This window comes from Carcharodon carcharias (genome assembly GCF_017639515.1).
Source record: "Carcharodon carcharias isolate sCarCar2 chromosome 29 unlocalized genomic scaffold, sCarCar2.pri SUPER_29_unloc_12, whole genome shotgun sequence".
Classification (NCBI taxonomy): Eukaryota; Metazoa; Chordata; class Chondrichthyes; order Lamniformes; family Lamnidae; genus Carcharodon; species Carcharodon carcharias.
Window position 1 is genome coordinate 420,823 of NW_024470657.1, and position 16,138 is coordinate 436,960.

Below are 16,138 nucleotides of genomic sequence, written 5' to 3' on the forward strand. Positions count from 1 at the left end.
TGGACTCGAACTCAAGTTCTGTCGAAGGGTCATGAGGACTCGAAACGTCAACTCTTTTCTTCTCCGCCGATGCTGCCAGACCTGCTGAGTTTTTCCAGGTAATTCTGTTTTTGTTTTGGATTTCCAGCACCCGCAGTTTTTTTGTTTTTATCCCTCATTCTAACTGTTCATTATACAGAGCCCCTCACTCTAACCGGTCACTATACAGAGCCCCTCACTCAAACTGTTCATTATACGACCCCTCACTCTACCTGTTCATTATACAGAGCCCCTCACTCTAACTATTCATTATACAGACCCCTCACTCTAACTGTTCATTATACAGACCCCTCACTCTAACTGTTCACTATACAGAGCCCCTCACTCTAACTTTTCACTATACAGAGCCCCTCACTCTAACTATTCATTATACAGACCCCTCACTCTAACTGTTCATTATACAGACCCCTCACACTAACTGTTCATTATACAGAGCCCCTCACTCTAACTGTTCACTATACAGTCCCCTCACTCTAACGCTTCATCATACAGACCCCTCACTCTAACTGTTCATTATACAGAGCCCCTCACTCTAACTGTTCATTATACTGAGCCCCTCATTCTAACTGTTCATTATACAAAGCCACTCACTCCAACTATTCATTATACAGAGCCCCTCATTCTAACTGTTCATTATACAGAGCCCCTCACTCTAACTGTTCACTATACAGAGCCCCTCACTCTATCTGTTCATTATACAGAGCCCTTCACTCTAACTGTTCATTATACAGACCCCTCACTCTAACTGTTCATTATACAGAGCCCCTCACTCTAACTGTTCACTATACAGAGCCCCTCACTCTATCTGTTCATTATACAGACCCCTCACTCTAACTGTTCATTATACATACCCCTCACTCTAACTGTTCATTATACAGAGCGCCTCAATCTAACTGTTCACTATACAGAGCCCCTCAATCTAACTGTTCATTATACAGACCCCTCACTCTAACTGTTCATTATACAGAGCCCCTCCTTCTAACTTCATTATACAGAGCCCCTCACTCTAACTATTCATTATACGGACCCCTCACTCTAACTGTTCATTATACAGACCCCTCACTCTAACTGTTCATTATACAGAGCCCCTCACTCTAACTTTTCACTATACAGAGCCCCTCACTCTAACTATTCATTATACAGACCCCTCACTCTAACTGTTCATTATACAGACCCCTCACTCTAACTGTTCACTATACAGAGCCCCTCACTCTAACTGTTCATTATACTGAGCCCCTCATTCTAACTGTTCATTATACCAAGCCACTCAATCCAACTATTCATTATACAGAGCCCCTCATTCTAACTGTTCATTATACAGAGCCCCTCACTCTAACTGTTCACTATACAGAGCCCCTCACTCTATCTGTTCATTATACAGAGCCCCTCACTCTAACTGTTCATTATACAGACCCCTCACTCTAACTGTTCATTATACAGAGCCCCTCATTCTAACTGTTCACTATACAGAGCCCCTCACTCTATCTGTTCATTATACAGACCCCTCACTCTAACTGTTCATTATACATACCCCTCACTCTAACTGTTCATTATACAGAGCCCCTCAATCTAACTGTTCACTATACAGAGCCCCTCACTCTAACTGTTCATTATACAGACCCCACACTCTAACTGTTCATTATACAGAGCCCCTCACTCTAACTTTTCACTATACAGAGCCCCTCACTCTAACTATTCATTATACAGACCCCTCACTCTAACTGTTCATTATACAGACCCCTCACTCTAACTGTTCATTATACAGAGCCCCTCACTCTAAGTCTTCACTATACAGTCCCCTCACTCTAACTGTTCATCATACAGACCCCTCGCTCTAACTGTTCATTATACTGACCCCTCACTCTAACTGTTCATTATACAGAGCCCCTCACTCTAACTGTTCACTATACAGAGCCCCTCACTCTATCTGTTCATTATACAGACCCCTCACTCTAACTGTTCATTATACATACCCCTCACTCTAACTGTTCATTATACAGAGCGCCTCAATCTAACTGTTCACTATACAGAGCCCCTCAATCTAACTGTTCATTATACAGACCCCTCACTCTAACTGTTCATTATATAGAGCCCCTCCTTCTAACTTCATTATACAGAGCCCCTCACTCTAACTATTCATTATACGGACCCCTCACTCTAACTGTTCATTATACAGACCCCTCACTCTAACTGTTCATTATACAGAGCCCCTCACTCTAACTTTTCACTATACAGAGCCCCTCACTCTAACTATTCATTATACAGACCCCTCACTCTAACTGTTCATTATACAGACCCCTCACTCTAACTGTTCACTATACAGAGCCCCTCACTCTATCTGTTCATTATACAGAGCCCCTCACTCTAACTGTTCATTATACAGACCCCTCGCTCTAACTGTTCATTATACAGAGCCCCTCATTCTAACTGTTCACTATACAGAGCCCCTCAGTCTATCTGTTCATTATACAGACCCCTCACTCTAACTGTTCATTATACATACCCCTCACTCTAACTGTTCATTATACAGAGCCCCTCAATCTAACTGTTCACTATACAGAGCCCCTCACTCTAACTGTTCATTATACAGACCCCACACTCTAACTGTTCATTATACAGAGCCCCTCACTCTAACTTTTCACTATACAGAGCCCCTCACTCTAACTATTCATTATACAGACCCCTCACTCTAACTGTTCATTATACAGACCCCTCACTCTAACTGTTCATTATACAGAGCCCCTCACTCTAAGTGTTCACTATACACTCCCCTCACTCTAACTGTTCATCATACAGACCCCTCGCTCTAACTGTTCATTATACAGACCCCTCACTCTAACTGTTCGTTATACAGACCCCTCACTCTAACTGTTCATCATACAGACCCCTCACTCTAACTATTCATTATACAGAGCCCCTCACTCTAACTGTTCACTATACAGAGCCCCTCACTCTAACTTTTCACTATACAGAGCCCCTCACTCTAACTATTCATTATACAGACCCCTCACTCTAACTGTTCATCATACAGACCCCTCACTCTAACTGTTCATTATACAGACCCCTCACTCTAACTGTTCATTATACAGAGCCCCTCACTCTAACTGTTCACTATACAGTCCCCTCACTCTAACTGTTCATCATACAGACCCCTCACTCTAACTGTTCATTATACAGACCCCTCACTCTAACTGTTCATTATACAGACCCCTCACTCTAACTGTTCATCATACAGACCCCTCACTCTAACTGTTCATTATACAGACCCCTCACTCTAACTGTTCACTATACAGAGCCCCTCACTCTAACTTTTCACTATACAGAGCCCCTCACTCTAACTATTCATTATACAGACCCCTCACTCTAACTGTTCATTATACAGAGCCCCTCACTCTAACTGTTCACTATACAGTCCCCTCACTCTAACTGTTCATCATACAGACCCCTCACTCTAACTGTTCATTATACAGAGCCCCTCACTCTTACTGTTCATTATACAGAGCCCCTCATTCTAACTGTTCATTATACAGAGCCCCTCACTCTAACTGTTCACTATACAGATCCCCTCACTCTAACTGTTCATTATACAGAGCCCCTCACTCTAACTGTTCACTATACAGTCCCCTCACTCTAACTGTTCATCATACAGACCCCTCACTCCAACTGTTCATCATACAGACCCCTCACTCTAACTGTTCATTATACAGACCCCTCACTCTAACTGTTCATTATACAGACCCCTCACTCTAACTATTCATTATACAGAGCCCCTCTCTCTAACTGTTCATTATACAGAGCCCCTCATTCTAACTTACCTGGAAAAACTCAGCAGGTCTGGCAGCATCGGCGGAGAAGAAAAGAGTTGACGTTTCGAGTCCTCATGACCCTTCGACAGAACTTGAGTCTGAGTCCAGGAAAGAGCTGAAATATAAGCTGGTTTAAGGTTTGTGTGTGGGGGGCGGAGAGATAGAGAGACAGCGAGGTGGAGGGCGGGGTGTGGTTGAAGGGACAAACAAGCAGTGATAGAAGCAGATCATCAAAAGATGTCAACGACAATAGTACAATAGAACACATAGGTGTTAAAGTTAAAAACAAAAACAGAATTACCTGGAAAAACTCAGCAGGTCTGGCAGCATCGGCGGAGAAGAAAAGAGTTGACGTTTCGAGTCCTCATGACCCTTCGACAGAACGGTGTTAAAGTTAAAGTTGGTGATATTATCTAAACGAATGTGCTAATTAGGAATGGATGGTAGGGCACTCAAGGTATAGCTCTAGTGGGGTTTTTTTATAATGGAAATAGGTGGGAAAAGGAAAATCTTTATAATTCATTGGGAAAAAGAAAAAGGGAGGGGGAAACAGAAAGGGGGTGGGGATGGGGGAGGGAGCTCACGACCTAAAGCTGTTGAATTCAATATTCAGTCCGGAAGGCTGTAAAGTCCCTAGTCGGAAGATGAGGTGTTGCACCTCAGACGGAGGACGGAGATGGCGCACGAGATGGGTATTGTATATCTCCAGGGTGGGAGGCCTAACGCCTGATCCCCGGTGGGCGGGTAAGGTGGAGTATTTGTAAATAGGGGTTGCACCTCATCTTCCGACTAGGGACTTTACAGCCTTCCGGACTGAATATTGAATTCAACAACTTTAGGTCGTAAGCTCCCTCCCCCATTCCCACCCCCTTTCTGTTTCCCCCTTCCTTTTTTTTTCCCCAATAAATTATAAAGATTTTCCTCTTCCCACCTATTTCCATTATGAAAAAAACCCACTAGAGCTATACCTTGAGTGCCCTACCATCCATTCTTAATTAGCACATTCGTTTAGATAATATCACCAACTTTAACTTCAACACCTATGTGTTCTATTGTACTATTGTTGTTGACATCTTTTGATGATCTGCTTCTATCACTGCTTGTTTGTCCCTACAACCACACCCCCCCCCTCCACCTCTCTGTCTCTCTATCTCTCCGCCCCCCACACACACACCTTAAACCAGCTTATATTTCATATCTTTCCTGGACTCGAACTCAAGTTCTGTCGAAGGGTCATGAGGACTCGAAACGTCAACTCTTTTCTTCTCCGCCGATGCTGCCAGACCTGCTGAGTTTTTCCAGGTAATTCTGTTTTTGTTTTGGATTTCCAGCACCCGCAGTTTTTTTGTTTTTATCCCTCATTCTAACTGTTCATTATACAGAGCCCCTCACTCTAACAGTTCACTATACAGAGCCCCTCACTCAAACTGTTCATTATACGACCCCTCACTCTACCTGTTCATTATACAGAGCCCCTCACTCTAACTATTCATTATACAGACCCCTCACTCTAACTGTTCATTATACAGACCCCTCACTCTAACTGTTCACTATACAGAGCCCCTCACTCTAACTTTTCACTATACAGAGCCCCTCACTCTAACTATTCATTATACAGACCCCTCACTCTAACTGTTCATTATACAGACCCCTCACTCTAACTGTTCATTATACAGAGCCCCTCACTCTAACTGTTCACTATACAGAGCCCCTCACTCTAACTGTTCATTATACAGACCCCTCACTCTAACTGTTCATTATACAGAGCCCCTCACTCTAACTTCATTATACAGAGCACCTCACTCTAACTATTCATTATACGGACCCCTCACTCTAACTGTTCATTATACAGACCCCTCACTCTAACTGTTCATTATACAGAGCCCCTCACTCTAACTTTTCACTATACAGAGCCCCTCACTCTAACTATTCATTATACAGACCCCTCACTCTAACTGTTCATTATACAGACCCCTCACTCTAACTGTTCATTATACAGAGCCCCTCACTCTAAGTGTTCATCATACAGACCCCTCACTCTAACTGTTCATTTTTCAGACCCCTCACTCTAACTGTTCACTATACAGAGCCCCTCACTCTAACTTTTCACTATACAGAGCCCCTCACTCTAACTATTCATTATACAGACCCCTCACTCTAACTGTTCATTATACAGACCCCTCACTCTAACTGTTCATTATACAGAGCCCCTCACTCTAACTGTTCACTATACAGTCCCCTCACTCTAACTGTTCATCCTACAGACCACTCACTCTAACTGTTCATTATACAAGTACCTCACTCCAACTATTCATTATACAGAGCCCCTCATTCTAACTGTTCATTATACAGAGCCCCTCACTCTAACTGTTCACTATACAGATCCCCTCACTCTATCTGTTCATTATACAGACCCCCTCACTCTAACTTTTCACTATACAGAGCCCCTCACTCTAACCATTCATTATACATACCCCTCACTCTAACTGTTCATTATAGAGAGCCCGTCACTCTGTTCATTATACAGAACCCCTCACTCTAACTGTTCATTATACAGAGCCCCTCATTCTAACTGTTCATTATACAGAGCCCCTCACTCTAACTGTTCACTATACAGAGCCCCTCACTCTAACTGTTCATTATACGACCCCTCACTCTATCTGTTCATTATACAGAGCCCCTCACTCTAACTATTCATTATACAGACCCCTCACTCTAAGTGTTCATTATACAGTGCCCCTCACTCTAACTGTTCATTATACAGAGCCCCTCATTCTAACTGTTCATTATACGAAGCCACTCACTCCAACTATTCATTATACAGAGCCCCTCATTCTAACTGTTCATTATACAGAGCCCCTCACTCTAACTGTTCACTATACAGAGCCCCTCACTCTTTCTGTTCATTATACAGACCCCCTTACTCTAACTTTTCACTATACAGAGCCCCTCACTCTAACTATTCATCATACATACCCCTCACTCTAACTGTTCATTATACAGAGCCCCTCACTCTAACTGTTCACTATACAGAGCCCCTCACTCTAACTGTTCATTATACAGACCCCTCACTCTAACTGTTCATTATACAGAGCCCCTCACTCTAACTTCATTATACAGAGCCCCTCACTCTAACTATTCATTATACGGACCCCTCACTCTAACTGTTCATTATACAGACCCCTCACTCTAACTGTTCATTATACAGAGCCCCTCACTCTAACTTTTCACTATACAGATTCCCTCACTCTAACTATTCATTATACAGACCCCTCACTCTAACTGTTCATTACACAGACCCCTCACTCTAACTAATATAAAAACAAAAAAACTGCGGATGCTGGAAATCCAAAACAAAAACAGAATTACCTGGAAAAACTCAGCAGGTCTGGCAGCATCGGCGGATGCTGCCAGACCTGCTGAGTTTTTCCCTCACTCTAACTGTTCATTATACAGAGCCCCTCACTCTAAGTGTTCACTATACAGTCCCCTCACTCTAACTGTTCATCATACAGACCCCTCGCTCTAACTGTTCATTATACAGACCCCTCACTCTAACTGTTCATTATACAGACCCCTCACTCTAACTGTTCATCATACAGACCCCTCCCTCTAACTGTTCATTATACAGACCCCTCACTCTAACTGTTCATTATACAGAGCCCCTCACTCTAACTGTTCACTATACAGAGCCCCTCACTCTAACTTTTCATTATACAGAGCCCCTCACTCTAACTATTCATTATACAGACCCCTCACTCTAACTGTTCATTATACAGACCCCTCACTCTAACTGTTCATTATACAGAGCCCCTCACTCTAACTGTTCACTATACAGTCCCCTCACTCTAACTGTTCATTATACAGACCCCTCACTCTAACTGTTCATTATACAGAGCCCCTCACTCTAACTGTTCACTATACAGTCCCCTCACTCTAACTGTTCATCCTACAGACCCCTCACTCTAACTGTTCATTATACAAGTACCTCACTCCAACTATTCATTATACAGAGCCCCTCACTCTAACTGTTCATCATACAGACCCCTCACTCTAACTGTTCATTATACAGAGCCCCTCACTCTTACTGTTCATTATACAGAGCCCCTCATTCTAACTGTTCATTATACAGAGCCCCTCACTCTAACTGTTCACTATACAGATCCCCTCACTCTAACTGTTCATTATACAGAGCCCCTCACTCTAACTGTTCACTATACAGTCCCCTCACTCTAACTGTTCATCATACAGACCCCTCACTCCAACTGTTCATCATACAGACCCCTCACTCTAACTGTTCATTATACAGACCCCTCACTCTAACTGTTCATTATACAGACCCCTCACTCTAACTATTCATTATACAGAGCCCCTCTCTCTAACTGTTCATTATACAGAGCCCCTCATTCTAACTTACCTGGAAAAACTCAGCAGGTCTGGCAGCATCGGCGGAGAAGAAAAGAGTTGACGTTTCGAGTCCTCATGACCCTTCGACAGAACTTGAGTCTGAGTCCAGGAAAGAGCTGAAATATAAGCTGGTTTAAGGTTTGTGTGTGGGGGGCGGAGAGATAGAGAGACAGCGAGGTGGAGGGGGGGGTGTGGTTGAAGGGACAAACAAGCAGTGATAGAAGCAGATCATCAAAAGATGTCAACGACAATAGTACAATAGAACACATAGGTGTTAAAGTTAAAAACAAAAACAGAATTACCTGGAAAAACTCAGCAGGTCTGGCAGCATCGGCGGAGAAGAAAAGAGTTGACGTTTCGAGTCCTCATGACCCTTCGACAGAACGGTGTTAAAGTTAAAGTTGGTGATATTATCTAAACGAATGTGCTAATTAGGAATGGATGGTAGGGCACTCAAGGTATAGCTCTAGTGGGGTTTTTTTATAATGGAAATAGGTGGGAAAAGGAAAATCTTTATAATTCATTGGGAAAAAGAAAAAGGGAGGGGGAAACAGAAAGGGGGTGGGGATGGGGGAGGGAGCTCACGACCTAAAGCTGTTGAATTCAATATTCAGTCCGGAAGGCTGTAAAGTCCCTAGTCGGAAGATGAGGTGTTGCACCTCAGACGGAGGACGGAGATGGCGCACGAGATGGGTATTGTATATCTCCAGGGTGGGAGGCCTAACGCCTGATCCCCGGTGGGCGGGTAAGGTGGAGTATTTGTAAATAGGGGTTGCACCTCATCTTCCGACTAGGGACTTTACAGCCTTCCGGACTGAATATTGAATTCAACAACTTTAGGTCGTAAGCTCCCTCCCCCATTCCCACCCCCTTTCTGTTTCCCCCTTCCTTTTTTTTTCCCCAATAAATTATAAAGATTTTCCTCTTCCCACCTATTTCCATTATGAAAAAAACCCACTAGAGCTATACCTTGAGTGCCCTACCATCCATTCTTAATTAGCACATTCGTTTAGATAATATCACCAACTTTAACTTCAACACCTATGTGTTCTATTGTACTATTGTTGTTGACATCTTTTGATGATCTGCTTCTATCACTGCTTGTTTGTCCCTACAACCACACCCCCCCCCTCCACCTCTCTGTCTCTCTATCTCTCCGCCCCCCACACACACACCTTAAACCAGCTTATATTTCATATCTTTCCTGGACTCGAACTCAAGTTCTGTCGAAGGGTCATGAGGACTCGAAACGTCAACTCTTTTCTTCTCCGCCGATGCTGCCAGACCTGCTGAGTTTTTCCAGGTAATTCTGTTTTTGTTTTGGATTTCCAGCACCCGCAGTTTTTTTGTTTTTATCCCTCATTCTAACTGTTCATTATACAGAGCCCCTCACTCTAACAGTTCACTATACAGAGCCCCTCACTCAAACTGTTCATTATACGACCCCTCACTCTACCTGTTCATTATACAGAGCCCCTCACTCTAACTATTCATTATACAGACCCCTCACTCTAACTGTTCATTATACAGACCCCTCACTCTAACTGTTCACTATACAGAGCCCCTCACTCTAACTTTTCACTATACAGAGCCCCTCACTCTAACTATTCATTATACAGACCCCTCACTCTAACTGTTCATTATACAGACCCCTCACTCTAACTGTTCATTATACAGAGCCCCTCACTCTAACTGTTCACTATACAGAGCCCCTCACTCTAACTGTTCATTATACAGACCCCTCACTCTAACTGTTCATTATACAGAGCCCCTCACTCTAACTTCATTATACAGAGCACCTCACTCTAACTATTCATTATACGGACCCCTCACTCTAACTGTTCATTATACAGACCCCTCACTCTAACTGTTCATTATACAGAGCCCCTCACTCTAACTTTTCACTATACAGAGCCCCTCACTCTAACTATTCATTATACAGACCCCTCACTCTAACTGTTCATTATACAGACCCCTCACTCTAACTGTTCATTATACAGAGCCCCTCACTCTAAGTGTTCATCATACAGACCCCTCACTCTAACTGTTCATTATACAGACCCCTCACTCTAACTGTTCACTATACAGAGCCCCTCACTCTAACTTTTCACTATACAGAGCCCCTCACTCTAACTATTCATTATACAGACCCCTCACTCTAACTGTTCATTATACAGACCCCTCACTCTAACTGTTCATTATACAGAGCCCCTCACTCTAACTGTTCACTATACAGTCCCCTCACTCTAACTGTTCATCCTACAGACCACTCACTCTAACTGTTCATTATACAAGTACCTCACTCCAACTATTCATTATACAGAGCCCCTCATTCTAACTGTTCATTATACAGAGCCCCTCACTCTAACTGTTCACTATACAGATCCCCTCACTCTATCTGTTCATTATACAGACCCCCTCACTCTAACTTTTCACTATACAGAGCCCCTCACTCTAACCATTCATTATACATACCCCTCACTCTAACTGTTCATTATAGAGAGCCCGTCACTCTGTTCATTATACAGAACCCCTCACTCTAACTGTTCATTATACAGAGCCCCTCATTCTAACTGTTCATTATACAGAGCCCCTCACTCTAACTGTTCACTATACAGAGCCCCTCACTCTAACTGTTCATTATACGACCCCTCACTCTATCTGTTCATTATACAGAGCCCCTCACTCTAACTATTCATTATACAGACCCCTCACTCTAAGTGTTCATTATACAGTGCCCCTCACTCTAACTGTTCATTATACAGAGCCCCTCATTCTAACTGTTCATTATACGAAGCCACTCACTCCAACTATTCATTATACAGAGCCCCTCATTCTAACTGTTCATTATACAGAGCCCCTCACTCTAACTGTTCACTATACAGAGCCCCTCACTCTTTCTGTTCATTATACAGACCCCCTTACTCTAACTTTTCACTATACAGAGCCCCTCACTCTAACTATTCATCATACATACCCCTCACTCTAACTGTTCATTATACAGAGCCCCTCACTCTAACTGTTCACTATACAGAGCCCCTCACTCTAACTGTTCATTATACAGACCCCTCACTCTAACTGTTCATTATACAGAGCCCCTCACTCTAACTTCATTATACAGAGCCCCTCACTCTAACTATTCATTATACGGACCCCTCACTCTAACTGTTCATTATACAGACCCCTCACTCTAACTGTTCATTATACAGAGCCCCTCACTCTAACTTTTCACTATACAGATTCCCTCACTCTAACTATTCATTATACAGACCCCTCACTCTAACTGTTCATTACACAGACCCCTCACTCTAACTAATATAAAAACAAAAAAACTGCGGATGCTGGAAATCCAAAACAAAAACAGAATTACCTGGAAAAACTCAGCAGGTCTGGCAGCATCGGCGGATGCTGCCAGACCTGCTGAGTTTTTCCCTCACTCTAACTGTTCATTATACAGAGCCCCTCACTCTAAGTGTTCACTATACAGTCCCCTCACTCTAACTGTTCATCATACAGACCCCTCGCTCTAACTGTTCATTATACAGACCCCTCACTCTAACTGTTCATTATACAGACCCCTCACTCTAACTGTTCATCATACAGACCCCTCCCTCTAACTGTTCATTATACAGACCCCTCACTCTAACTGTTCATTATACAGAGCCCCTCACTCTAACTGTTCACTATACAGAGCCCCTCACTCTAACTTTTCATTATACAGAGCCCCTCACTCTAACTATTCATTATACAGACCCCTCACTCTAACTGTTCATTATACAGACCCCTCACTCTAACTGTTCATTATACAGAGCCCCTCACTCTAACTGTTCACTATACAGTCCCCTCACTCTAACTGTTCATTATACAGACCCCTCACTCTAACTGTTCATTATACAGAGCCCCTCACTCTAACTGTTCACTATACAGTCCCCTCACTCTAACTGTTCATCCTACAGACCCCTCACTCTAACTGTTCATTATACAAGTACCTCACTCCAACTATTCATTATACAGAGCCCCTCACTCTAACTGTTCATCATACAGACCCCTCACTCTAACTGTTCATTATACAGAGCCCCTCACTCTTACTGTTCATTATACAGAGCCCCTCATTCTAACTGTTCATTATACAGAGCCCCTCACTCTAACTGTTCACTATACAGATCCCCTCACTCTAACTGTTCATTATACAGAGCCCCTCACTCTAACTGTTCACTATACAGTCCCCTCACTCTAACTGTTCATCATACAGACCCCTCACTCCAACTGTTCATCATACAGACCCCTCACTCTAACTGTTCATTATACAGACCCCTCACTCTAACTGTTCATTATACAGACCCCTCACTCTAACTATTCATTATACAGAGCCCCTCTCTCTAACTGTTCATTATACAGAGCCCCTCATTCTAACTTACCTGGAAAAACTCAGCAGGTCTGGCAGCATCGGCGGAGAAGAAAAGAGTTGACGTTTCGAGTCCTCATGACCCTTCGACAGAACTTGAGTCTGAGTCCAGGAAAGAGCTGAAATATAAGCTGGTTTAAGGTTTGTGTGTGGGGGGCGGAGAGATAGAGAGACAGCGAGGTGGAGGGGGGGGTGTGGTTGAAGGGACAAACAAGCAGTGATAGAAGCAGATCATCAAAAGATGTCAACGACAATAGTACAATAGAACACATAGGTGTTAAAGTTAAAAACAAAAACAGAATTACCTGGAAAAACTCAGCAGGTCTGGCAGCATCGGCGGAGAAGAAAAGAGTTGACGTTTCGAGTCCTCATGACCCTTCGACAGAACGGTGTTAAAGTTAAAGTTGGTGATATTATCTAAACGAATGTGCTAATTAGGAATGGATGGTAGGGCACTCAAGGTATAGCTCTAGTGGGGTTTTTTTATAATGGAAATAGGTGGGAAAAGGAAAATCTTTATAATTCATTGGGAAAAAGAAAAAGGGAGGGGGAAACAGAAAGGGGGTGGGGATGGGGGAGGGAGCTCACGACCTAAAGCTGTTGAATTCAATATTCAGTCCGGAAGGCTGTAAAGTCCCTAGTCGGAAGATGAGGTGTTGCACCTCAGACGGAGGACGGAGATGGCGCACGAGATGGGTATTGTATATCTCCAGGGTGGGAGGCCTAACGCCTGATCCCCGGTGGGCGGGTAAGGTGGAGTATTTGTAAATAGGGGTTGCACCTCATCTTCCGACTAGGGACTTTACAGCCTTCCGGACTGAATATTGAATTCAACAACTTTAGGTCGTAAGCTCCCTCCCCCATTCCCACCCCCTTTCTGTTTCCCCCTTCCTTTTTTTTTCCCCAATAAATTATAAAGATTTTCCTCTTCCCACCTATTTCCATTATGAAAAAAACCCACTAGAGCTATACCTTGAGTGCCCTACCATCCATTCTTAATTAGCACATTCGTTTAGATAATATCACCAACTTTAACTTCAACACCTATGTGTTCTATTGTACTATTGTTGTTGACATCTTTTGATGATCTGCTTCTATCACTGCTTGTTTGTCCCTACAACCACACCCCCCCCCTCCACCTCTCTGTCTCTCTATCTCTCCGCCCCCCACACACACACCTTAAACCAGCTTATATTTCATATCTTTCCTGGACTCGAACTCAAGTTCTGTCGAAGGGTCATGAGGACTCGAAACGTCAACTCTTTTCTTCTCCGCCGATGCTGCCAGACCTGCTGAGTTTTTCCAGGTAATTCTGTTTTTGTTTTGGATTTCCAGCACCCGCAGTTTTTTTGTTTTTATCCCTCATTCTAACTGTTCATTATACAGAGCCCCTCACTCTAACAGTTCACTATACAGAGCCCCTCACTCAAACTGTTCATTATACGACCCCTCACTCTACCTGTTCATTATACAGAGCCCCTCACTCTAACTATTCATTATACAGACCCCTCACTCTAACTGTTCATTATACAGACCCCTCACTCTAACTGTTCACTATACAGAGCCCCTCACTCTAACTTTTCACTATACAGAGCCCCTCACTCTAACTATTCATTATACAGACCCCTCACTCTAACTGTTCATTATACAGACCCCTCACTCTAACTGTTCATTATACAGAGCCCCTCACTCTAACTGTTCACTATACAGAGCCCCTCACTCTAACTGTTCATTATACAGACCCCTCACTCTAACTGTTCATTATACAGAGCCCCTCACTCTAACTTCATTATACAGAGCACCTCACTCTAACTATTCATTATACGGACCCCTCACTCTAACTGTTCATTATACAGACCCCTCACTCTAACTGTTCATTATACAGAGCCCCTCACTCTAACTTTTCACTATACAGAGCCCCTCACTCTAACTATTCATTATACAGACCCCTCACTCTAACTGTTCATTATACAGACCCCTCACTCTAACTGTTCATTATACAGAGCCCCTCACTCTAAGTGTTCATCATACAGACCCCTCACTCTAACTGTTCATTATACAGACCCCTCACTCTAACTGTTCACTATACAGAGCCCCTCACTCTAACTTTTCACTATACAGAGCCCCTCACTCTAACTATTCATTATACAGACCCCTCACTCTAACTGTTCATTATACAGACCCCTCACTCTAACTGTTCATTATACAGAGCCCCTCACTCTAACTGTTCACTATACAGTCCCCTCACTCTAACTGTTCATCCTACAGACCACTCACTCTAACTGTTCATTATACAAGTACCTCACTCCAACTATTCATTATACAGAGCCCCTCATTCTAACTGTTCATTATACAGAGCCCCTCACTCTAACTGTTCACTATACAGATCCCCTCACTCTATCTGTTCATTATACAGACCCCCTCACTCTAACTTTTCACTATACAGAGCCCCTCACTCTAACCATTCATTATACATACCCCTCACTCTAACTGTTCATTATAGAGAGCCCGTCACTCTGTTCATTATACAGAACCCCTCACTCTAACTGTTCATTATACAGAGCCCCTCATTCTAACTGTTCATTATACAGAGCCCTTCACTCTAACTGTTCACTATACAGAGCCCCTCACTCTAACTGTTCATTATACGACCCCTCACTCTATCTGTTCATTATACAGAGCCCCTCACTCTAACTATTCATTATACAGACCCCTCACTCTAAGTGTTCATTATACAGTGCCCCTCACTCTAACTGTTCATTATACAGAGCCCCTCATTCTAACTGTTCATTATACGAAGCCACTCACTCCAACTATTCATTATACAGAGCCCCTCATTCTAACTGTTCATTATACAGAGCCCCTCACTCTAACTGTTCACTATACAGAGCCCCTCACTCTTTCTGTTCATTATACAGACCCCCTTACTCTAACTTTTCACTATACAGAGCCCCTCACTCTAACTATTCATCATACATACCCCTCACTCTAACTGTTCATTATACAGAGCCCCTCACTCTAACTGTTCACTATACAGAGCCCCTCACTCTAACTGTTCATTATACAGACCCCTCACTCTAACTGTTCATTATACAGAGCCCCTCACTCTAACTTCATTATACAGAGCCCCTCACTCTAACTATTCATTATACGGACCCCTCACTCTAACTGTTCATTATACAGACCCCTCACTCTAACTGTTCATTATACAGAGCCCCTCACTCTAACTTTTCACTATACAGATCCCCTCACTCTAACTATTCATTATACAGACCCCTCACTCTAACTGTTCATTACACAGACCCCTCACTCTAACTAATATAAAAACAAAAAAACTGCGGATGCTGGAAATCCAAAACAAAAACAGAATTACCTGGAAAAACTCAGCAGGTCTGGCAGCATCGGCGGATGCTGCCAGACCTGCTGAGTTTTTCCCTCACTCTAACTGTTCATTATACAGAGCCCCTCACTCTAAGTGTTC